Raw genomic sequence first — 26,065 nt, forward strand, 5'->3', positions numbered from 1 at the left:
CTTACTGACCCCTACTGTTTTCCTGTGTTTGATGACACTATAAGCCAAATGTCTGGGACTCCTTTTATTGCTGCCGTGACAGGAAAAATGGTACGAGGTGTGAAAGAGATAACTGAATCCTCCACAATGAGAGCAAAGCCTCTGAGCAGATGTGCTTCCTTCATTGCAGTAAGTGATTAGATGTTCCAGGCTGCATCTTCCATGCACACATTAGCACAGCTATCACAGACTCCCTCCCAACCTGGGATAGAGGGGCTCAGCTGAAACGTTCCTGAACTATAGGGTCCCTGACATTCATGGCATCCTCACAAACCCTTCCCGCCCCAAGCCCTGCTCAGCCATTTCTGTTCAGCGACATTTCCCTCTGCCTCCACTTCCTCCTCCTCACTCACCTCCTACTCCTGCTCTGCCTCCGATGAGCTGTCTCCTTCCAGGGACTCACTGTCCTCAAGGTCCACATCTCTCTGGAGGGCCATGTTATGGAAAGTGCAGCAGACCACTACAATGACCGAGACCGTTGCAGGAGGGTATTGGAGGGCACCACCCAATCAGTTCAGGCACCAGAATTGCATCTTCAGAAGTCCGATGGCCTGCTCAATGGTTTTCCTAATGAGAAGGTATCATTGGCTATATCGCCTCTGTGCCTCTGTCTGGAGCTCCCGTATAGGGGTGAATAGCCATGTCATCAAGGGATTTCCCATGTCGCCTTGGATCCATCCATGCAATTTAAGGGTTGGAGTGAAGATCTGAGGCAGTGACAAATGGCGGAGGATGAAGGAGTCATAGCAGCTGCTGGGAAAGCAAGCACAGACATGGAGGAAGCACTTGGGGTTGCAGACCAGCTGAACGATGAGGGAGTGGAATCCCTTCTCATTGATGAATCTGACTGACTGGTCACTGGGTGCCTGGATGGTCATATGGGTGCAATCGATGTTGCCCTGAACCTGGGAGAATCCAGCAATGGTGGTGAAACCCACTGTCCTCTGTGCCTGTGAGGCTGCGTCAATGGTGAAATGAGTCTACTGTCCAGCCCTGGCAAAGAGGGCATCAGTGACCCCTGAGATACAGTGGTATGCAGCCACCTGAGAGATGCCGCAAAAGTCCATAGCTAATCCTTGGAAGGAGCCAGAAGCGAAGAAGTTCAAGGCCACACAAGTGCCAGGCAATAACCATCTCCAACAAGAGAGAATCTAACCATCTCCCCATGACATTCAATGGCATTACCATCGCTGAATCCCCCACTAACAACATCCTAGGGGCTACCATTGACCAGAAACTGAACTGGAGTAGCCATATAAATACCGTGGCTACAAGAGCAGGTCAGAGGCTAGGAATCCTGCGACGAGTAACTCACCCCCTGACTCCCTAAAGCCTGTTCACCATCTACAAGGCACAAGTCTTGTATACTCTCCACTTGCCTGGATGGGTGCAGCTTCAACAACACTCAAGAAGTTAGACACCATCCAGGACAAAGCAGCCCACTTGATTGGCACACCATCCACAAACATTCACTCCCTCCACCACCGACGCACAGTGGCAGCAGTGTGTACCATCTACAAGATGCACTGCAGCAATGCACCAAGGCTGCTTAGACAGCACCTTCCAAACCCGCGACCTCTACCACCTCGAAGGACAAGAGCAGCAGATGGGAACATCACCACCTGCAAGTTCCCATCCAAGTCACACACCATCCTGACTTGGAACTATATTGCCATTCCTTCACTGTCGCTGGGTCAAAATCCTGGAACTCCCTTCCTAACAGCACTGTAGGTATACCAACCCCAAATGGACTGCAGCGGTTCAAGAAGGCAGCTCACCACCACCTTCTCAAGGGAAATTAGGGACGGGCAATAAATGCTGGCATAGCCAGTGATGCCCACATCCCATGAATAAAAAAAAAGTGACATTGACAGCCACTGGCAGGACATGGCGACCAGTGCTGAGAGGTGCAAGGTCTTCATCAACGAGGGCACAGATATCTGTGACCATCTGCTTGGAGAGTCACAGTCTCCTGGGCACTGGGTCTCGGTTATCTCCAGGTATCTCCGTTTTTGGCGGTAGATCCTGTGTTGAGGGTTTGGCCTTGGTTGCCTTCCTGCACCTCTTTCCTCTGCCCTCCTACAGCTCAGTGCTCCATCTTTCCTGTGTAGTGTATTGCCCCGCATCCCCATTGGGCCCAAAATCTGACAGTCATGCTCCCATTGCCAGCTGTGGTCTTCCTTTTGGACAGGTGGCTGCTTTACTGCCCCCTCGATGCCAGGGTTGATGACCCCGTTCAATGCCCGAGTGCTGAGTGCCAGCCCGCCACCCTGTGCAGCGCTAAGTGCACCTTCTTACCAAATGCTGAGTCCCCCTTTGCCCCATTGACCCTCTTATGGGGCCAGGGTAATTCCCTGGGACAGCCATGACAGATGATCCTGAAACCCGTGTGTCCCCTTCGAAGTTCCTCCCTCCCCCCTCCAACAAGCTCTTAACGAGCTTTCTAGCTCCTTTAGTTGGCCTCAGTGGAGAGGAGGGCAGGATCCCTCCAGCGCCAGGAACGGCATCCTGAAACTGACATGCCGGCCGACCGGCTTTGCAGGTTTTGGGACTCACCCCCGCCCCCGCCCCCACCCCCACCTCCACCTCTGTTCCCATCTTTTGAGAGGGGGGGACCCAAACATTCAGCTCATTATTGCAGTAACTTTTAATATGTTTATACCAGATTCCTTTCTCTGCTTTTTTTTTTATCAGTGTCTCAATCATCTGAAAATAAACTGCTTGCATTAAACTAACAGAGAGAAAACCTCCCAAAAGTTACCTTTTCCAGAGTGCCTTGTAGCAGTCTCTTTAAGAACCATTTGATTAGGTCACTCAACGTGCAAGTTCTATCTATTGGCACCTCAAATTTACACCAGGTTCCCAGGTATGTCATTATCTCGATTACTCTATTCAAATTAAGCTCCATTCTGAAACATGTGGGGGCCAGGGCTACCCAAGTGGAGGTTCTTATTAATATGGTGATGAGTGGGAATGGGGCAGTACACGTCTCTTCATGATTTTTTGGGCACTACTGCTCTGTTCCCACCAGGCAGAGGGAGTTAAAATCGATTCCTTTCTGTTACTGTTATTCACTCCATACAAGGTACTGATTGGCATCCATTTTACAATTTGTGTGCTGAGGTAGGTTTGTGAACTTCCAGTAAGATACTCTCTCCTAATATCTTTTCTCTTTTGTCCTTTTTAATTTAAGAAAAATTGTTGCGTCAGCTCCTCTGTTAATGATGATGCCCCAGCACCCACTGATGCTGGATAATCATTCACATTCTAGACTTCACTTCCCTACAAATTGCATTTAGGATGCGATGGGAAAGGACAATCACACTAGTGTGCAGCATTTACAGATTTCATAAACTTTGATGCTGGAACAAAAGCTCTTGTTCAGCAGGGTAATGACAGTAATGACACAGGATGCATGTTGTTCGTTACACAACACGTTTACTTAAGGTATGGTCCTTCGTGGTAAACTGACAGGTTGTGGAAGCAAGCCTTTTGGAAAAGGATAGCACAATACATTGAGTATCAATAGTCTTGTTGATGCTATACTGCATAGCTCCTTTCAACAAAGCTGCACATGATGGTGGCCTCTTGGAGTTACACACGTGTTTCCTGGATCTGCTCATCAGCTCTCTGATGCCCTTTGGAACAATCGCCAATGACTCCTCTTCAGAGTGTATGTCATCCTGATGGTCTCTCCATGTAGCTCTACGTTCACTGGAGCCAGGTCTTCCTCAGCCATGTTGATGCACCCTTTCCTGAACGGTGAAGAGCACACCAGCCTATCGCTATTTTGGTCATCTGATCTGGGGGACAATGCAAGACCCATCCCAACCTGTCCATGAAGCAAATGCACATTTTCAGCATCCTGATGGTCTTATCAATCACCAGCCTTGTAGATGCATGTTCTTCATTGTAACGCATCTCTGCTGCTGTTCAAGGCATTCTCATTTGAATAAACAACCATGGGAACAGGGGCTTGCTTTGTTACCTAGAAGCCACCCATGGATCTGATTCACTTCCCGGAAGGGGTCACGGAAGGCCTAATGATGAAGGATGAAGGCATCATGACAACTTCCTGCATATGGGGCATTGATACTATTGCTGTTACACACATCCTGAATGTTGTGGGAATGAGATCCTTCCTGTTACTGTAGCTACGTGGATGTTCTGTGAGAGCACGCAATGCAATGTCAACATCATTGATTGCTCCCAGGACCTTGGGGAAGTCAATGGCCTTATAAAACGATATGCCCTTTTCTCTCTGCTGCCTTGCTGTAATTCCAAAAGTTATTAATTAAGGTGCTTTTAAGTAAAGGGCATCAGTGATTTGCCGAATACATCTGTACTGCTCCCTGGCTGAAGTTGTGGTGATTCTCCCCTGTCTCCCTGAAATTACAGAAGCTGAGGGCAGCTTTCAGCATCCCGATGGCCTTCTTGATCACAGCCTGGTAGATACCCGTGTGTCATTGTAGCACTTCTCTGCTGCTGTTCACTCCCATTTAAGTCAACACCATAGGAGCAGGGAATTTGTTTTTTCACCTAGAAGCCAGCCATGGATCTAATTCACTTCCCTAAAGAGGTCAGGGAGGGCCGAGTGATGAAGGATGAGGGCAACATGGAAACTTCCTACAAATCCGCTCCTGTGATGCCCTGACTGTGTACAGATCCAAAAGTCTCCCAGTAAATGGACTCTGTGAGAGGCACAGAATCAAGGGCAGGTCTTGTAGAGCATGCAAAACATGAATTCAAAATACATCATGGTGCCTTCATAGCCACTGAGGGAGCAGTGCAGGCAGATACCCTACTGCCTCTTTGATGAGATGCGATCTTCTAATGCAAAGCTCCTGGAAGAAAGGTCAGCATAAGACCGATGCTGCCTGTATGTTCTTTGGGGGAACGTGTGTTGTGGAGCTTGGTGGAGTTGCGGATAGTGATGAGGATTGACAGAGGATACAGCAGGATATAGATCGGTTGGAGACTTGGGTGGAGAAATGGCAGATGGAGTTTAATCCGGAAAAATGTGAGGTAATGCATTTTGGAAGATCTAATGCAGGTGGGAAGTATACAGTAAATGGCAGAACCCTTCGGAGTATTGACAGGCAGAGAGATCTGGGCGTACAGGTCCACAGGTCACTGAAAGTGGCAACGCAGGTGGATAAGGTAGTCAAGAAGGCATACGGCATGCTTGCCTTCATCGGTCGGGGCATAGAGTATAAAAATTGGCAAGTCATGCTGCAGCTGTACAGAACTTTAGTCAGGCCACACTTAGAATATTGCGTGCAATTCTGGTCGCCACACTACCAGAAGGATGTGGAGGCTTTGGAGAGGGTACAGAAGAGGTTTACCAGGATGTTGCCTGGTCTGGAGGGGATTAGCTATGAGGAGAGGTTGGATAAACTTGGATTGTTTTCATTGGAATGACGGAGGTGGAGGGGCGACATGATAGAGGTTTACAAAGTGATGAGCGGCATGGACAGAGTGGATAGTCAGAAGCTTTTTCCCAGGGTGGAAGAGTCAGTTACTAGGGGACATAGGTTTAAGGTGAGAGGGGCAAAGTTTAGAGGGGATGTGCGAGGCAAGTTCTTTACACCAGAGGGTGGTGAGTGCCTGGAACTTGCTGCCGGTGGAGATGGTGGAAGCAGATACAATAACGACGTTTAAGAGGCATCTTGACAATTACATGGTTCTAGATTCGGGTATTATACATCACACACACTTCAGCAGCACAAATGGGAAGCACAGTCACAAAACACTTGTATGACAGTCACACACCACATAATGAATTCAATAAATGCACAAGACTGATTTGAATGTGGTGCTGAGTATTTATGTACCATTTTTACCATTATTATTATTATGGAGGAGATGTTGCTGGAGCAGCACAGAATGGAGGAAAGCAGAATCAGGCACCATTCAAGGAGGATGCAGCCCATCAAGAATTACCACTAACACCCAAAGAACAAAGAACAGTACAGCATAGGAACAGGCCATTCGGCCCTCCAAGCCTGCATCGATCTTGATGCCTGCCTAAAGTAAAACCTTCTGCACTTCCGGGGACCGTATCCCTCTATTCCCATCCTATTCTTCTCATAAGTTATTTCCTTCTGGAAGGGGGTCAGTGACTGCAGGATGGTTGCAGGGGTTTGTTGCTGTGGCTGATTAATCTTGCCTGCTTTGTGGGACCTCGCTTATCATTTGCACAGAAATGTTTAATGGAGGCAGTGCCGTGGGACTGCAAACCAGCCACCTGATGCATTTACAGTCCCGGACACTCCACTGCAGTGTGCACTCCCTGCTCAGAGATTAAAATTGAGAATTGGTGAGGGAAATTATTTTACACTAATTAATTACTTGTTTTCTTATACTATATTCCATGTTCAATTATTTAATTAGTTAAAAAACTAAAATTGAAAGACTGCAAAAGAGCTGAAAATCTATCTGTACTAAAGGTCACTACAACATTCTCTAAGGCTGGCTGGCTTATGTGAACACTTAGATTTGTCTTATTACCCCAACTGGAGACTTTTTTCCCTTTGCTGACCCAAATCTATTTAGCAGGCCTACAGACATATTGATATGGACTGCTACTGAAAGTGGGTAAGGTATTATGGAATGCAGATGCCTATGGAGTTGTGATGCAAGAAACAGTATAAATGGTGTAAAATCATAGCCATAGATTGGAAGATGAATTGGGGTGGTGCAGTGGTCAGCACTGCAGCCTCACAGCTCCAGCGACCCACATTCAGTTTTGGGTACTGTCTGTGCGGAGTTTGCAAGTTCTCCCTGTGACTGTGTGGGTTTCTGCCGGGTGCTCTGGTTTCCTCCCACAGCTAAAGACATGCAGGTTGATAGGTGAATTGGTCATTGTAAACTGCCCCTAGTGTAGGTAGGTGGTAGGAGAATTGTGGGGATGTGGTAGGGAATATGGGATTAATGTAGGATTAGTATAAATGGTTGGTTGATGGTCGGCACAGACTCAGTGGGCCGAAGGGCCTGTTTCAATGCTGTATGATTCTATCAAAAAATGAAAGGCCTACATTTATACATGACCTTTCAAGCCCTCAGGATGTCCCAAAGTGCTTTACAGCCAATGAAGTACTTTGGAAGTGCAGTCACTGTTGTAATGTCAGAAATGCAGAGACCATTTGCACATAGCAAGCTCCCCAAACAATAATCTGATAGTGACCAGATCAATTTTTTGTGATGTTGATTGAGGGATAAATATTGGCAGGACACCAGGGATAACACCCTGGCTCTTCTTTGAAATAGTGCCATGAGATCTTTTACGTCTACCTGAGAGGGCCGATGGGGCCTCAAAGGAGTCATCTGGAGGGTTACGGCCTGAATCCCTAGATTCTACAGCAGAGGCAAGAACTAATCTGAACCTATGGCCAGCAGGTACCTTGCCTTGAGCCATTGGCTCTATCTGATCCTCCACACCCCAGCTACTGTGGTTGACTCTCGTCCTCCTTTTTAGTCTGGGATCCCTGTAGCTGTGTAGCTGCTTGTCAGAGACGGTGTTTCTGGTGCCAGATCCTGTAAGGAGTGAGGTTGCTCTGGGACATAGGATTATGGCTTGATGCCTTGATTCTGTTCTTCAATTCCTGAGAAGCTAGAAGAAATTCAGATTTCTCAAATATCTGCCTTCCTGCACGAACCTCATTGCTTGGTAATCTCAATGATACAACTGAAGTTTCATATGTACACCTGTTGTCGTTGCTCAGTAGGACAATATTGCATCACATGAACATTATAGTTCTGTAAGATTCTAGCTTCATTGTCCCCACTTCCTCATTGCTCTCCCACTCAGTGATATCAAGATTGTCCTCTCAAAACAGGGGTAGGGACTTGAATTGCTTAGGGATACTACCTCAGTAAGTTGGCTCCTGTTATTTATCACTACCTAGTTCTGCAAACTGAAAAATAATATTGAGATACTTTGGAAAGAAAGATTTGCATTTAGATAGCGCCTTTCATGACAGCAGGATATCCCCAGGTGCTTTACAGACAATGAAGTACTTACTGAAAGTTCATGGAGCACAGTGTCAAGTAGCTGTCCATCTTGAAGGCTATACTGACTGCTACAGATTGAATGGCAGGTTGACTTAAAAGCCTCCTTGTGTGATTCCCTTTAAGAATTGCTACCCAAACAGGACTAGTACATGGACTTTTCATTGTATCTTTTCCCACACAGAAATATCCCCATTCAGGGTTAAGTGTTCACTGCTCTTGTTTTTTCATTGATGTATTGCACTGCTTAATTTTCATTTGCTGATTAACATTATACATCAGAAAAGGATTTATAGCTTACATGCCTACTTGTGACAGGTGCTTGTCACACATAATGGTATTGTTGGCTTTGATCCTTGCTATGCCTGTTGCACCATTTGCGCTTGGGTCGAGGTTGTCCAGCCCATATATTCTGCCCCTTCTCTCTCAGTCCTTTTAGTTCTCTATCTAGCACCTGACCAATGCTTTTTGTGGTTTAGCCGTCTCCATTATTGAGGTAAATTGTTCAGTTAACAACTATCCTGGACTCCCTTGTTTCTGGTATTTAAGTGGTTTCCTAGTGTGGTTAAGAGGTGCTTGCCATTATTATTGATTCTACGGTTTTACTGGATGGCGTGCTCCACATTTTATCACAATTCCAGGAAACAGTAACATTTGAAGTTAACAAGCATGTTTAATAATGTTCAAAAGCTTCAATAGCATTGAGAGACTCAGTTCTAGGTGAGTGGAAGCACCAGCAATATCGTTAAATTCAGCTTAGGTCAAGAAAGGTTGTTCGATGTAGTTTGGGTTTTGAATCGATTATGGATGCTGGTATTGTGGTAATCTTTTAGTGGTGGATTATTCTGTAATGTTTGGTGATTGGGGTTAGTATTGTGCCAGTATTTGGGTGAAAAGTTTTGGTAGTGTGGCAGTATTTGATGAAGCGGGGTTATTGCACTAATATTTGGTGAGCGTGGTTGTTATTTAGGAACTTTTGGGTGTGGTGGTTTGGTAATAGTGTGCGGGGTTTGGTCTTGTGACACTGTTTGTGTCTGGATGTTGGATACAGCACCACTGTTTGGGCAGTATGGTTTGAATTCGGTATTAATGTTTGGGTGGAGGGATTGGATGATGCAGTCACATTTAGGTGTGGAATGTTTCCATTGGTAATCCCTCAGCCATAAGGGTTGGTGATACCTGTGATGAGACAGTTGGGGGGGTGGGAGGAGAGGGGAGGATTAATATTCTAGTGATATTTCACTGAGGGGAACAGGCTGAGTTATTGTCTTTAAGAAAGGTGGGGAGAGACGTGAGGAAAATTGTAGCTTGAACATCTGCATGATTGGAGCTTTGTAACCAATTCCTTTCTCCTCTTATTTCCGGGCTTCCCTTCCCCCACTGCCTTCTGCTCTCATGTTTCTAGCTCTGAGAGAAGGCTCTGGGCCACCAAGCACTCGGTGCCCTCCTGGGAAGCCAGATAACTGTCCACCAGAATCTCCCAACAGCATATCTGTGACTGCTTTCAATGCAGTCAGCACTGCTCTCAATAAGGATACACACCAGAAGCAAGTCCAGCCCACATACTGAGGGGAATTAAATAGCATGAGGTGAGCCGGGAGTCAGAGCAAGGCATTTGCATCAGCTTGATTCTATTTAACATTACAGCCAATAAAAATACTGCATGCAAAGCTCCAAGTTTAGTGTTTTCCACTATCTTGTGTTTTGCCTCAGACTGACTGCACATTGCAAACAAATCCCTCTGGGTCTCAGCTGCAGCCTGCACTCAGCTCCCCGCCATGTGCCGCAACAGGGGTCAAAGGTGAGGACCAAGTTTATCATCGGTCTGAGTGGCCAGTAATTGTAGAGAAGAACAGGCTAGACAAGTGTCAGCAGTAAAACTCAGCCCTTCATTTGAGCAGATTAAGCAGTTTGCTTATTGCTTGTGACATGATTTAGACAAATAGCTTGGTAATCCGTCAGCTAAACCCGTGCAGGCCCTGTGAGGAACCAGTGGGGGATCCCATTACCTTACATGTGTTAACAGCCAAACTTCTTTGTGTAAACAACAAACTGTCTTTCCTCAAAAGCCTGATTTTAACTCTTTGTCTGTGGAAAGACTAACGATTCTCAACATGATTAATAGGTCTGGCCCTTGAGTGGCAGGCACAAGGGTGAGTGGTGGGAGAAAGATAGGTGGAAGGTTAAAACTGGGGGGAGGGAGACACCCTGTGGTGAAATAAAGAACTGCTGCAATGTTGTACATCCAAGATAGGAAGCTTGTAAACGAGAAACTGGATACCAATTGATGGATCGTGATAAGTGGGAATGTAGCCCAGAGTCTCTTAAAAGTAGTTAAGTTTTGCCAAAGTACTGTCAATCTCATCTTTGTCTTAAATTCTGCTTTGGATCCTCTAAGAGTTTGCCTCACCAAACTTTCATGGCCAATGAGATATTGATTCCGTTCATTTGTTTCCTGTAGCAGCGTCCCGCAAAATAGCCACTTGTGTGAGATGTCTGATTCCCGAAGTAGATGCCTTGGGAAGGATCAGGGATATCAAGAGCGGATGCATAGAGCATCCATCAGACATGGCTTCTGATGAACTATCTGGATAATCCACATCACTGAACTCTTGAGCACAAAACAGAGTAGATAGAAGCCTGCAGCAATGTCCATGGAAAACTAGAAGTGTTCATCTGAACTTTTGAATTAGCAACCTTGTGTTGAAATCTATATGTCAACACTGCTCAGAGTCAGGGGTCTGTATGAGGGTACGGCATAGCTAGGAATTTCCTTGCGAATATTCCCGACTAATCACCATAACTTCAGCAAAACAAAACAGATTAACTACATAAATGGGGTTTCTGTCAATCATTCCACCACAGCCACAGTGGCCAAACAGGAGAATCCAGAAGGAAATTGCCTGTGTACGTGTCCTTAGAATCACATTCAGAAGCTATCTCTTTCCTTGCTTAGTGTTTCCTGAGTGCACAGCTTTTGTCATCCTTAATAAGAGGAAGTATAGCCCTTACTTTAAGTCCATTTTGAAATAACTAAGCTTACAGGTACTGTAGTATTGTGGTTATATTCTGGACTACCAATCCATAGGCCTGGACTAATAGTGGAGAGAATGCGAACTCAAATCTTGCTGTGGGGTTATTTGAGTTTTTAAAAAAATCTGTAAATAAAAAGCTGATATCAGTAAAGGTGACTGTAAAACTAACAGATCGTCATAAAGACCCAAAAAGTTCACAAATATAAGGAAACCTGCTGCTCTTACACGGTCTGGCCTATACGTGACACAAATCGCACACCAATGTGGTTGATGATTAAATGCCCTCAGAAGTCACCTAGAAAGCCAAACAGAAGAGCCTTTACCACCTTCTCAAGGGTAACCAGGGGTAGACCATAAATGCTGGCCTTGCCAGTGACACCCACATCTCAACAATGAGGTTAAAAAAAGTTAATGCCTGTGTTAAATTCGCAGAGAGCAGTAGAATGTAATGCAAACATGTCAAACATTTGTCTGGTACTATGGGCAACAGTAATGTCTTGTCCTGAATCATTAGGAGACTTGTATCCAGTATGCCTCTTTTGTGTCATGCCTTTCAAGGATATTGCACTTTAAAGTGGGATCTTAGACACATCACTCTTCACTATCACAGAACAGAAATTAGTGACTGGTTGAAATAATTATTTATCTGTTAAGCTATCAATCAAATATCTGATTGACTAACTGAGCATGAACTAAATGTAGTTTATTTCAGTTGATAATTACCAACGTGGAAGAAGTAAACAGCAGTAAAGTTAGCAATTAAATCATCCCAATTTTTTAAAAGCTATAAATCCCAATATAACCCTATCAATCAAATAGCTGAAAATAGATCTGTGAACGCCACCACCTTTTCAGGGCAACAAGAGGTTGGGTAATAAATATGTCGTCACTCACAACCCAAAAACAGATATAAAATAAACGATTGACTTAGCCTGCTTTTATCATTGACATTTAGGTTCCTTCTGATTGACATGTGGAATGCCGCCAATCATTGCAAACTCCTCCCCTCTTTATTTTAGCCTCATGACCTCTGCTGAAGTTTGATGACCCACATCCCCCCATTCTCCGTTCATCATTCACAGTGGTTCTTCAGCAACCTGACATATTCATTCCCCAACTCCCTTCAGGGGCCTGACCTAATGCAAAGCATGTGCTTCCTTTAATTGTCTAACCGAGCTAAAGTTCTTCTCATGCTGACTTGACCTGAACAATTTCCAGCAAGCTCTGATCCATTGTGACCAGTTCTACCATGCTCTAACCTAGCTGTGTCAGCTGTGGTGCAGTTGGTAGCACTCTCCCCTTCTGAGTCACGGTTCTAGTTCAAGTTCTAGAGCAGGACTTGAACTTCTGAGGAAGTCCTGCACTGTTGGATAAGAAGTTAAAGGGAGGCCCCACCTGTCTGGTCAGGTAGATATAAAAGATCCCATGGCACTATTTCGAAGAAGAGCAGGAGAGTTATCCCTGGTGTCCTGGCCAATACTTATTCCCTCAATTAACATCACACAAACACAGATTACCTGGACAATCTGGTATTGCTGTTTGTGGGTGTTTTGCTGTGTGTATATTGGCTGCTGTATTTCCTACATTACAACAGTGACTACATTTCAAAAGTACTTCATTGGCTGTAAAGCCCTTTGAAATGTCTGGTGGTCATGAAAGGTGCTATATAAATGCAAAAGTTTTTTTTTCCTATCTATCCTGACCAGCCCCAATGTGTTGCGACCCTGAATTTGGTTTTCTCCTATATGTTGTAGCTGTGAACAACTCCTCTAACTACTTGACAACTGTACTGGTGATGACTCGACAAAACATTACAACTACAATCAGTAAGGATAACATGAAAGTTTAATACAACTTGTCACCAGTTTGCCAACCCAGAGCTTCCTGATGTCCCTACTCCACTCCACTAGACTACGTCTTGGCCTGTCTTCTCTCTCAAACGGCCAAGTTGAATTATCTCTCAAACAGCCTCTCTCCACTTCCATCCAAGTGTGTATTGCTTCACATATCCCTCGGTACCCTAGACAGGACAAAAAAGCCAAGAGATAAATATTGAAAACATAAGTGATGAAATGTATGTGACAGTCACTGAGAGATACATAAAAAAGTAAAAGAAGACAGAGAGGAAAAGAGACTTACAGGTAGAGCGAGACAGAAATCATAAGGAAATGAATCACAGAATGATACAGATAATACAAAGAGGATTCTGCCAGAGAATGAGTCACAAAAAGAATCAAAGTGGGAAAGAAGGTGATTGCAGGAGAGGCATTTTGTTTTGCCTTGTGAGCAACACCACAGGAGATCGACCATATCACAACACACAAGGTTGATTTTAACACTGGACAGATGTCAGATGGGTGACAGGAACAGTGCTCGTGTTTCACACCCAAGGTCTCTACCTAGCAGCTTGAACCATTTTGAGGCTTGGGACCCATTTCTGTTGCTGGCAAGCTGAAGGTTGATAAGTCCCCTGGACTTGATATCTTACATCCCAGAGTGTTGAAAGAGGTAGCTATGGAGATAGTGGATGCATTGGTGATCAACTTCAAAATTTCGATAGATTCTGGAGTGGTTCCTGCAGATTGGAAGGTCGCAAATGTCACCCCACTATTTAAGAAGGGAGGGAGAGACAAAACAGGGAATTACAGACCTGTTAGCCTTACATCAGTCATTGGGAAAATGCTAGAATCTATTCTAAAGGATGTGATAAATGGACACTTGGATAATAATGATTGATTGGGCATAGTCAATATGGATTTAAGAAAAGGAAATCATGTTTGATGAACCTGTTGGAATTATTTGAGGATGTTACTAACAGAATTGATAAAGGAGAGTCAGTGGATGTGATACACTTGGATTTTCAAAAGGCCTTTGATAAAGTCCTACACAGGAGGTTGGTTAGAAAAATTAAAGCACATTGGATAGGAGGTAATATACTGGCATGAATTAAGGATTGGTTAACAAGCAAAAAACAGAGAGTAGGAATAACTGGGTCATTCTCGCGTTGGCAGGCTGAGACCAGTGGGGTACCGCAGAGATCAATGCTTGGGCCCCAGCTGTTCACAATATATATCAATAATTTGGATGTGGGGACCAAATGGAATATTTCCAAATTCGCAGATGACACAAAACTAGGTGGGAATGTGTGTTGTGAGGAAGGTGCATAGTGGCTTCAAGGGGATTTGGAAAGACATATTGAGTGGGCAAGAATGTGGGCAGATGGAATATCATGTGGAAAAATGTGAGGTTATCCACTTTGGTAGGAGGAATAGATGTGCAGAGTATTTCTTAAATGGTTAGAGATTAGAAAGTGTAGATGTACAAAGGGACCTGAGTGTCCTTGTCAATAAGTCACTGAAAGCTAACATGCAGGTAGGCTTATGGTATGTTAGCCTTTATCACAAAAGGATTCGAGTACAGGAGTAGTGAAGTCTTGCTTCAATTGTATAGAACATTGGTGAGACAACACCTGGAGTACTGTGTGCAGTTTTGGTCCTCTTACCTTAGGAAGGATATTATTGCCATAGAAAGAGTGCAACGAAGGTTCACCAGACTTGTTGCCAGGATGGCGGGACTGTCCTATGAAGAGAGATTGGGGAAACTGGACCTGTTCTCTCTGACGTTTTCAAGAATGAGAGGTGATTTCATTGAAACCTGCAAAATACTAAAAGGGATAGACAGAGTAGATGCAGGTAAGATATTTCCCCTGGTTGGGGATTCTAGAACCAGGGGACACAATTTCAAAAAGAGGGGGAAGCCACTTAGGATAGAGATGAGGAGAAATTTTTTACTCAGAGAGTTGCGAATCTTTGGAATTCTCTACCCCGGAAGGCTGTGGAAGCTCAATCATTGAGTATGTTTAAAGCAGAGATTGACAGATTTCTAAATACAAATGACATAAAGGGAGATGGGGATAATGCGGGAAAAAGGCATTGAAGTAGATGATCAGCCATGATCGTGTTGAATGGCGGAACAGGCTTGATGGGCTGAATGGCCTACCCCTGCTCCTATGTTCCTATGTTCCTAAGCTACAGGCACTGTTCTGGTGTTCATGGGCAGGTCACTTGGTTGGGGTTTGGTGAGGGTGCATTGCCAGGCCAAATGCTATTCCCTTGTGGAGGCGTGCAATCATGGGGTGTGGGTTCAGTTGGCTATATGTTAGAAGATCTTTCTGGGGCCAGGAGGAGCACTCAAACCTACATCTACCTCGACTACACTTCCTCACACCCTTCCCCCTGTAAGGACTCCATTCCATTCTCCCAGTTTCTCCGTCTCTTAACATCTGTTCTGATGATGCTTCCTTCCACAACAGCACTTCTGATATGCCTTCCTTTTTCCTCAACTGAAGGTCCCCCCCATTGTGGTTGACAGGGTCCTCAACCGTGTCTGACCCATTTCCCGCACTTCTGCCCTCACCCATTCCCCTCCCTCCCAGAACCGCGACAGGGTTCCCCTTGTCCTATGCTTTCCACACCACCAGTATTCCCATCCAAAGGATCATCCTCTGCCATTTCCACCACCTCCAGCATAATGCCACCACCAAACACATCTTCCCCTCTTCTCCCCTGTCAGCATTCCAAAGGAATTGTTCTCTCAGCGACACCCTCATCCACTCCTCCATCACCCCTGACACCTCTTCTTCTTCCCACAGCACCTTCCCATGCAATCGCAGAAGGTGTAATACCTGCCCTTTTACCTCCTCTCTCCTCACCATCCAAGGCTCCAAACATTCCTTCCAGTATTCGCTGCTCACAATGCGGTTGCCTCTACACTGGGGAGACCAAACACAGATTGGGTGACGGCTTTGTGGAATACATCCACTCAGTCCGCAAGCATGACCTCGAGCTTCCAGTTGCTTGCCATTTTAATTTGACGCCCTGCTCCAATCCAACATTTCAGTCCTGGGCCTGCTGCAGTGTTCCAGTGAACCTCAATGCAAGCTTGAGGAACACATCTCATCTTCCGATTAGGCACTCTACAGCCTTCTGGACTCAATATTGAGTTCAATAATTTCAGAGCATGACTGCCTTTTTCTTATTTTATTTTATTTATTTTTTAACCATGGGCTTGTCTTAAACCTGTTTTTCAGGTTTTTGCTTTTGGACAGAGCTGTTCATTATTCTGCCATTAACAATCTCTCTGGACTAATGCTTTGTCTTTTAGCACAACTATTAACACTCCCTTTGCCTTTGTTCTATGACATCTTTGTCATTGAATCTTTCCTACCCTTTGCCCTATCACACACCTTCCCTTTTATTTTTCTTCACCCTCTCCCCCTTTTCACTTGCTCAAATCCTATTATATTTCTAACCTTTGCCAGTTCTGATGAAAGGTCACAGACCTGAAACATTGGCCAGAATTATACGCCCCCCCCGTCCCCCTAATGAGCAGGCGGTGGCAGGGGGTCTTAAAATTGAGTGGAAGGTTGGGGGTAGAGGCCGTTCCTGACCCCCTGCTGCCCCCACTGCAATTTTACGCTGGGTGGTAGCAGTGAGAAATGGCCCACCTACCCCAGGCCAATCAAGGCCCTTAAGCGGCCAATTAACCTCTACTTAAGGGCCTCCTCCCACCACCACGGGTATTTTACCCTCAGCGGCTTTCCTGCGAGCTGGGGTGGGGGGGGGGACCCTCCTGTGCCCCCGAAGTCCCAACCACCCACAATGCACAACACTCCACCCCCATCCCCCACCAAAGACTCCTGTTGCCTCACTGGGGCCCGGTTGATTGTCCCCGGTGAGGCCCCAAAAACCTACCTGAGTTCCAGGACTGTCCTTCCTTGTGCCTCTGCTGGCTGGGTGCAGTCCCAGCAATAAAACACTCCAAGGTCATGGACAGCAGCGGAAAACGTCACTACATTGTCCCATCCAGCACTAAAATTGCCAGAGACATGACAATAGTACATCTGATGTTTGTGCTTTATTCATCTGGGACGAAGGCACAAGTAAAGCTTTTACCTCCCGCTCATTCCTTATTACTGAGTTCCTGTTGGCTGATCTGGGAGAGAAGGAGAAGCAGTGAGGCTTCTTTTAATAGGTACGGTACCGTGAAAAGATCAGATTTTTTTTGTGTGACAATTTTGATTTCTTTTGCGGGTGGGTGGATGTTGGAGAGCTGATGAAAGTATATTGTCTCTTTACATATATAAACTGACTTGTACAACCCACGCAGAGTCTGGAGGCGTTAACAGGGTATCAGGGCTGACTTGTTGAAGCGAGCAGCCTTCTTAGTGAAAGCAGTGAACTTTCATTATTTTCTGTGTGTAGTTACAAACAGCAGGTAGTGACAGGAGATGTGTGTGTTATGAGTAAACATACAATAATACAAGTCATATTCTCTCTGTTCTGAGCCAGCTCAGGAAAACAGGAAAATAAATTCAAATTAATTTTAATTGACAACACTCCCTTTTGAATACATTAACGCGCAAGATGGCAGCCTGGGTTTTTTTATTTGTTAGATTTGAGAATGCATCATTGCAAACCGAGCTAACCTATTAACGGTGTGATATAAAGTTCGACATGTAGCACGCATTTTTTGCACAATGTTTGCCGCACAAATTCATTGTGAGGTGAACATGTGTGAAATGCGGGTTGTGACTTTTTTGCAGGAACTGGCTGAGAAACTGGAATGGCAATCATCTTGTAACCATAGAGTCATACAGCGCAGAAGGAGGCCATTCTGCCCATTGTGCCCGTGCTGGCTTTCTGAATGAGCTACAATTAACCTGCCCCCCTGCACTGTTCTTTCTCCATACTTTGCAATTTTTTCCTTTCCATGTGCGTATCCAATTCCCTTTTGAAAGTTACTATTAAATCTGTTTTCATCATGCTCCCAGGCTTTGCATTCCAGATCATAACAACTCGCTCAGTAAAAAAAATTCTCCTCACCCTGGCACTTTCGTCAATTATCTTAAAACTGGTTACCAACCCCCGCCCCCTCCCCCTCCCCCACCCCTGCCAGTGGAAACTGTTTCACCCTATCAGAACACCTCATGATTTTGTACAGTTCTGTTAAATCTCCCCTTAATCTTCTCTCCTCTATGGAGAACGATACCAGCTTCTCTAATCTCTCCACGTAACTGAATTCACTCATTCATGGTATTTCTGGTTTCTGTGTTAAGTTATTCTTAAGGTTCAAAACTAAAAAAAAAAGAAAAAAGACTTGCATTTACATCACATTTTTCATGAACCACTGGATGTACTGGATGTCTCAAAGTACTTTACAGCCAATGAAGTACTTTGTAAGTGTAGTCACTGTTGTAATGTAGGAAATGCAGTAATCAATTTGCACACAGCAAACTCACACAAACAATAATGTGATAATAATTAGATAATCTGTTTTTTGTGATGTTGATTGGTTAATTGGTTGATTGGATAAATATTGGTCAGGATACCAGGAATAACTCCCCTGCTCTCCTTCAAAATAGTAACATGGGATCTTTTACATCCATCCAAGTAGGTAGATGGAACTTTGGTTTAATGTCTCATCTGAAAGACAGCATCTCCAACAATGCAGTACTCCCTCTGTGCTGGAGTCTTAGCACTGATCTTTGTGCTTCAGCCCTGGAGTATAGCTTGAACCCAGATCTTTGTGACTCAGAGGCAACAGAACTACTCACTGAGCCACAGCTGACACACAAATGCAATGTGACCAAGTCCCCATAGGCAGGGGGTCCACAACATAATTCCCCCCACCCCCGCACCATTAAACATTTATGCTGTTTCTCCAGGGTGTCTGTGGAACTTTCACTGTAGTTGTGGTACACGATTGGGAGAATCCCCATAGACGTTCTACCCCAAAGTGCCTGAAGTGGAAAGGTTCTCGTTCCTCAGCACTGGCATCTCCCACCCTAAAATTAAAAATAAAGTGTAAAAATGCGTTGCGATTAAAATCATAATTTTGAGTGGAGAAAGATCATCCAATGGAGAGTATAATGAATCTCTGGTGACAATGTGCATTGAAGGAACAAGGAGACATTCTGACCAAAAACAGGGAGCATTTAAGAGGAATGGCATTCACCAATGTCCCCAGTGAACTCCACAATTAATAGATTTTGACTTGAATCTCTGAAATATTTGTTTCTCTTAACTTCCTGAAGTAGCCTGGAAATCTCAAGAATCTGTGTGATTAATATGGGGTGATGGATACTAATTAAAAGCCAGGTACCTCGACTAAGTTTGTCATAGATGCATGATTTGTTACCTCAATCTTGCAGAAACAAATAGGATGATAACTGTTTATTTCTTGATTCTTTCAGGATTCTCATCCACACTGACAAAGCCATCCACTGCTTCACTCTAGCTCTTCAATCTCCTCCACTCCCACATCCCAGCTCTCGCTCTTTGCCCTAGCCTGCAGTGCTCCCTCATGCTCCACCATGAGTATCAACGCATTCGGACATCACATGCCATGCTCTGCAATTCTCTCTCCAACCTTCTGCCTTGCTGCCTCTCCCCACATTCCAAAGTCTTCTCACTTCCTGTGATTTCAATGAGTCCACCTAAGTCTCTGCCTAACTGCTGCTCAATGTTTATTCTCCCATTCTGTAAATTTTCAAAAATTCTTTCATGGGATGAAATTTGCTTAAAGAATGTTAAAGGCATTAAGGGCACAGTGTTGAAATATTAGTTTGATAGATGTTGGACTCTGTCCTTCCACTTCCATTATAGAATCCAATAAATGTTTTATCAATTTGCAAATTGATCTTATAGTCATGGCTCACATTTTTCGGATTAGTTTTTGACAGGGCAATATAGGGATGAACTATTCTCAGACGTTTTGAATGCTTTGCTCCCCACATACTTGACTTTATTCACAAACAGGCTAGAAGTGGATGAAGAGAGAACCATTTGAGGTGCATTGGGGTTGGCTAAGCTGATCCAAGGAGCTACTTTAAAGTCTGTTATCTTGTGAGGCTAATTTCTGCTCAGTGAGACAGCCTTTTACAATGACGTCGTTGGTGAGCATTGACATTGTTAACCTGTCAGTGTGCCCATGCTGCAGGCAACTTCCTTTAGATACCATCTCTAATTGCAAGTAACTGTAGGCTATTGCCAATGAAATACATGAGCCCAGAAATAAATGGCAAGATAGCTCAGGGCTAGCAGCAGTGTAGAATAACAAGTGAAGGGATGACAAGTGAACTTGTATTGGGAGATTGTGACATCTGTTGGTGAGAAAGCAAAGTCTTTGGGGGGGTGGGGGTGCTTTTTATTTAAACTACTTTCCATTTTACATTGTAAAGGATATTTTTAAAAATTGATTTTTTTTTAAGCAGGGTTAGAGGCAGGGGTGATAACTAAACCAGGTCATGCACACTTAATTCAGTGCCTATTTGCAAATAATAGTCTGTCCTTATTTTTATGTTTTTCCATGTATAAATTTCCATGTCCACATTTACTATGGGAACTGCCTATGGAAACTTGTGGTGTCCTGCCAGCGGTGGTGCAGCAACACTTTCACTGGAAGGGATAAGCTTACGAAGGCAATTTCCACTATAAGAATGGGCATGGGGATTTAAAATGGAAGAAGCTGGCAGGAAGTGTGTACAGATGTAAGATTTTTAATACATTACTCGTCAGTCTTCTGTGGCTATGCACATAGGGAATCAAAGTTAACTTCATTCTTCAGGTGAACAAGCTTTGGGGGGAGGGATAATTGGAGCAGGGCTAATGGAAGATTGCAATGTTGGATGGCCAAAGCAGCTCACTTGCTAAACACACAGTTGAAATGACAGAGTTTTAGCTGAAGCATCACAGTTGAAGACTATCTAATGGTGTTTCTTCCACAGCTGTTCACTGTCACAGTAGAGCAAATTGCCCTATTGGGAAGACCCATTTCTTAGGTGTAAAGTGGGCACTTCTGGGTGGAAAATTGGGTGGAGAACCAACATGCTGGATCTCCACCCAATTTGCATCTGTTGTGCTTTTCCCATTGGAGTTTGACTTGGTGCATGAGTTACCTACCAGTCTGTGGGCAGCTGCAGGTAAATTAGTTCATAATGATGTAATGTTATGGTTTACATAAGGTTTCATCATTTCTGCCCAGTTCGTACTGTTTCATTCTTGCACTCATAAATTGGGTTGTTCTGTGTTGCTGGCACTAAGGTCCAAGTGGACAAAACTATTGCAAAATGCTGCAGATATTAGAAATCTGAAATTAAAATTAAAAAAATACTGGAAACGCGGCGGTCAGGAGGGAGAAATAGAGTTAACATTTCAGCTTGATGGCATTTCATCATATGGAAAACCGTTTAAAGAGACCAGTATTAAGACTGCCACATTCTCAGACCATTGCTGAAGCCTTTCTTTCATGTTTTTTTTTCACTGAGATCTTAAATGAGCCTTTGAAGCTCTTGCTATGGTGCCTGTTAATCCTGATGTCATAGTCTTGGTTCTCTATTGAAAATTCCCCCATATTTCTGCTTTGCCAGTGAACAAAGGAGCGCAGGGCTGTTTGGGCTGCACCTGAAGTGCACTGCACCTACCTGCCGCCAACCCCACACCAGAGGCAGAGGTGCCCATAGTTCCACTTCTCTGAGTGAAAGCTCCAGTTCACTAATGAAACCATCACAGAGCTATGCCGCATGCTGCAAGTGGACTTGCAGCCAAATTCCACTACAGCACTCACAGTTGCTGTTAACATCTCACTGTGCTGATATTTTAGGTGATAGAGTCATTTCAAAGTGCCTCTGAGGATACAGTGAATATCAGCTAATTGTGCAGAGCTATGTGAAGCACACCACAGTTGCATTGTTTGGTCAAGGATCACAACTCACTGGCTTCCCCATGGATAACTGACAACAGAATGAGGGGCTCAGCAATTTTGTAGAGTAGAAGAGGATTGTGTCCATTTGATCCTACGCACTTGGTTACGCAATGCCAGTATTTATTTACTTTATTTTTATAGAGATACAGCACTGAGATAGGCCCTTCAGCCCACCGAGTCTGTGCTGACCAACAACCACCCATTTATACTAATCCTACATTAACCCTATATTCTTTATCACATCCCCACCATTCTCCCACCACCTACCTACACTATGGCCAATTTGCCTATCAACCTGCAAGTCTTTGGCTGTGGGAGGAAATCGGAGCACCCGGCGGAAACCCATGCAGACACAGGGAGAACTTGCAAACTCCACACAGGCAGTACCCAGAACTGAACCTGGGTCACTGGAGCTGTGAGGCTGTAGTGCTAACCACTGCACCACTGTGCTGCCCAGCTTAATTAACTCTAGATCAGAAGTACTCTTCCTTTCTATAGTAGTTTGATAAGAGTCTCATCCTCCACTTAAAAACCACAAATGTGTGACTTACATTTTAACTGGTTTACAACAGCTTTTTTAAAAATGAATGATATAAGATTAAGTTGACACTTGTGTTTTACATGGGTTCCATTCTCTCAATATTCAGCTCATGGATAACCATAAGAACTATTGATCTTCTTATAATTGCTGGTAACTGTAGGAGTAGCTAACTAGCTAACATTCAAACGTTACATGCAGATTTACTTTGAAAATGAATGAAAGCTTCTTGTATGTGTCAGCTGTGGCTCAGTTGGTAGCACTCTTGCCTCAAAGTTACAAGGTTCTGAGTTTAAGTCCCATGCCAGGGTTTGAAGACAAGCTCAAGGCTGACCCTCCAGTATCGTAATGAAGGCGTACTGCACTGCTGGAGGTGCTGTCCTTTGCACGAGACATTAAACCAAGGCCCCCATCTGTCTGCATGGGTGGATGTAAAAGGTCCCATGGTACTATTTTGAAGAAGAGCAGGGAAGTTATCCCTGGTATCCTGACCAATAATTATCCCCCCAATCAATATCCCAAATAAACAGATTATCTGGTCATTATCACATTGCTGTTTGCTGGAGCTTGCTGTATGCAATTTGGCTGCCGTGTTTCCTACATTGTAACAGTGACTACACTTCAAAAGCACTTCATTGGTTGTGAAGTGCTTTGAGATGTCTGGTGGCCCTGAAAAGTGCTGTATAAATGAAAGCCTTTCTTTTCTTCATGTATGGTAATCGTATATTCACTCAACAATTTGAAAAGGAGCAAGTTGATAAAACAGTAACCAGGACCAGGCAGAATTTACATCCTTTTATGTTACTTTCAAAATTTGCCAATCCTACACATAACTGAACTAATCGCACAGTGATGATGATTTTGCATTTGAATTGTGTGGTTTGACTCCTCTCAATCGAATTGCTCAGTTGCAGCTGATAAGTCACCTGAGATGGACAATAAATGATGGCTTTCCCAGCAATGCTTGCATCTTGAGAATGAATTTAAAAAATTGTATCACACTCGGCAGATATATAATTTCTGAGCACATCTGGTTTTAACCTTTATGTCCCCTTAATTAAAGTAGACACTACCAAGCTAAAACTAGACAAAAATATTTCATTTTTCTCCCAATCTACATTCAAACCTTGACAAGAGCACTCCCTCCACAAAGAGTAAGTGCAGTGCAACCATATTTTTGTTAGGGTTACATGAATAAATCCGTTCAATTTGAGTTTCTGTTATTTAATAAATATTGTTAAATGCCACTCAGAATGTTGCTGCTATCTATGACAGGGCTAAGTTCTTTACCTCTGATTTCCCAGTTACAGATTTAATCTATGTGGAAAAATATTGAAAAGAAATTTTGGGAATCAGCAGATATCTGCACCAACAAAAAGTCTTAATTAATGTTGCTATGGTTCAGGGGGATATTGAAATTTAAAGTGTGTCTGGGTTATGGTTAGATCTTCAGCTATTCCAATGGAGCAGTGGTTAACATGTACTGCCTGGCATTGGACTGAGCCACAGCGGCATGGAAGGTCCTGGGTTTGATCCCCAATCTTTGCTAAATTAATTGATCTCGGCTCTCACAATTGCCTCAGCACCTCGGGGATAGAGTGGGGTTATATCAGCCAGGTTTGCTAGCCAGCAGCTACTACTGGACAGTGTGTCTGTGTGTGGATCAGGCTTGTTTATAGTGTATCCTATGATTTAATGGCTGCCATCCCTCACTATTGAAGCTTACAAATCTAAAAATAGACATTTGTGTCAGGTATCAGAAGCTGTACTGTAGAGGTAGAATTAATTAGAATTTACAGGATAGAAACAGGCTATTCAGCCCAGCTGGTCTATCCTGATGTTTATGCTTCACAAGAGCTTCTTCCCAGCCCTTTTCATTTAACATTATCAGCATAATCTTCTATTCCTTTCTTCCTCGTATGTTTATCCAGCTTAAATGCATCTATGCTATTCACCTCAACTACTACTTGTGGTACTGAGTTCCACAATTTAACCATTTTTTGAATGAAGAGGTTCCTTCTGAATTCGCTATCTGTTAGTATGCTATATTTATGGCCCGTAGTTTTAGAGTGGTTCCTCAGGGGGAATCCATACCTGCAGGGAAGGAGGAGAGAAAATTAGAGAGGTGGCAAAGGGGCATGGGCAGGGATTGGACAGATTCTGAAAGAGTAACTCAGGAAAGCAAAAGGGATGATGGGGCACAATGTAGAAATGATGGACCATTCATCTTGCATGACGTTAAAGAAGGAGCACTGGTTGTCTTGCTCTTGATGAGCCAAGCCTCCTGACAACTTTTGTTGTCATGGAATTGAAGTGGATGTTCTCAGGTCAGCAGTCATGTTCCCACTCGAGTGGAAAGATACAGGCTGATAAACAAGCAGAGAAATACAGAGATGGAGGGGAACTCGTTGTTGGTGCTGAGTTGAGAGTGCCACCATCTGACAAGTGCTGAAATTGAGTGAGTGCCTGGACAAAGCAGCCATCTGGGAAATATCAAGCATCATTTACAATTTACTCACCCCCCAAGAGCACAAAACAAAGACTTAATTGCACTTCAGTTTCCAGAATATAAATCACATCTATTTGGACACTTGATTGGATTATAGGCTGAGATGACATCTAATGCAGAGTTAAACTGTATCATCCTCTGTCTCTCTGTGGAGATAAAGTCAGAGAAACAAAATGATGTTTGTAAGCAAAATGAATTGGTGCATCTCTCTCCCTTGTAAGGCAACCTTATTTCTTGGACCTAGTATTTGAGGCTCCGCCAATTAGTCACATATTTGACAAACCATTGATCACACTTGCAGCTGATTGTGTGGCTGGGATTATAAGGTTGTGAGGTTGCCTAGTATAGTATTGATCACTGAATGCATGGGTCAATAACAGGCTGCTATTTGAACTGACAAGCACTGAAAGCTCAGTCAATGGCATCTAATGCCGTGACTTACATGGACAAATGTCCAAATACTAGAATCTGCTGGACTTAGAAACATCCCCCACGATGGGGATGCATAATATATCTTACACAGATCACATGGGCTGACATCAACCAGTTCCTTCAGTTCTTCAATACATAGATGATCTAGGTTTGAATTTTTCAGGCACCTGTACAGTGTATCTGTCAAGGGACCTGGAGCCTCACATTTGTCCCTGATACAAATTTCATTCTCTTGTCATTGATTCCGCCCACCTGAACCAAATTGTTCAAAACCTCAGTGGTCTGTTTGATGATAAGCTGATTTTCCAACCCCATAACTTCTCCATCACAAAGACTGGTTACTTCCACCTATACTTCAATTGAATCTGTTCTCACCTTCAGACTCAATAGGGGTAATGTTGACTTTATGCAATAGTGTAAGACAGGTGATAGCAAGTTGGCAGCCCATTTTACATCTCTCCTTTAAGGTCCATTCTTTAGGCTACATGTGGATCTGCTTTTCCGAACGGTAGTCAGCTACATTCAGCAACCCAACTTTGACAGGTATTAGGCTCTTGTTTGCATATGCAAAGGCATGTTTCAAGCTTGGGCCTTCGACATCTATATTTGTTCCTGTACCAATATAGTAAATGGCATACTTCTGAAAGAAAAAGAAAGACTTGCTTTTATATAGCACTTTTCACGATCACTGGATGTCTCAAAGTACTTTAACAGCCAATGAAGTACTTTTGAAGTGTA

The sequence above is a fragment of the Heterodontus francisci genome, chromosome 23 (assembly GCF_036365525.1).
Source record: "Heterodontus francisci isolate sHetFra1 chromosome 23, sHetFra1.hap1, whole genome shotgun sequence".
Taxonomy (NCBI): domain Eukaryota; kingdom Metazoa; phylum Chordata; class Chondrichthyes; order Heterodontiformes; family Heterodontidae; genus Heterodontus; species Heterodontus francisci.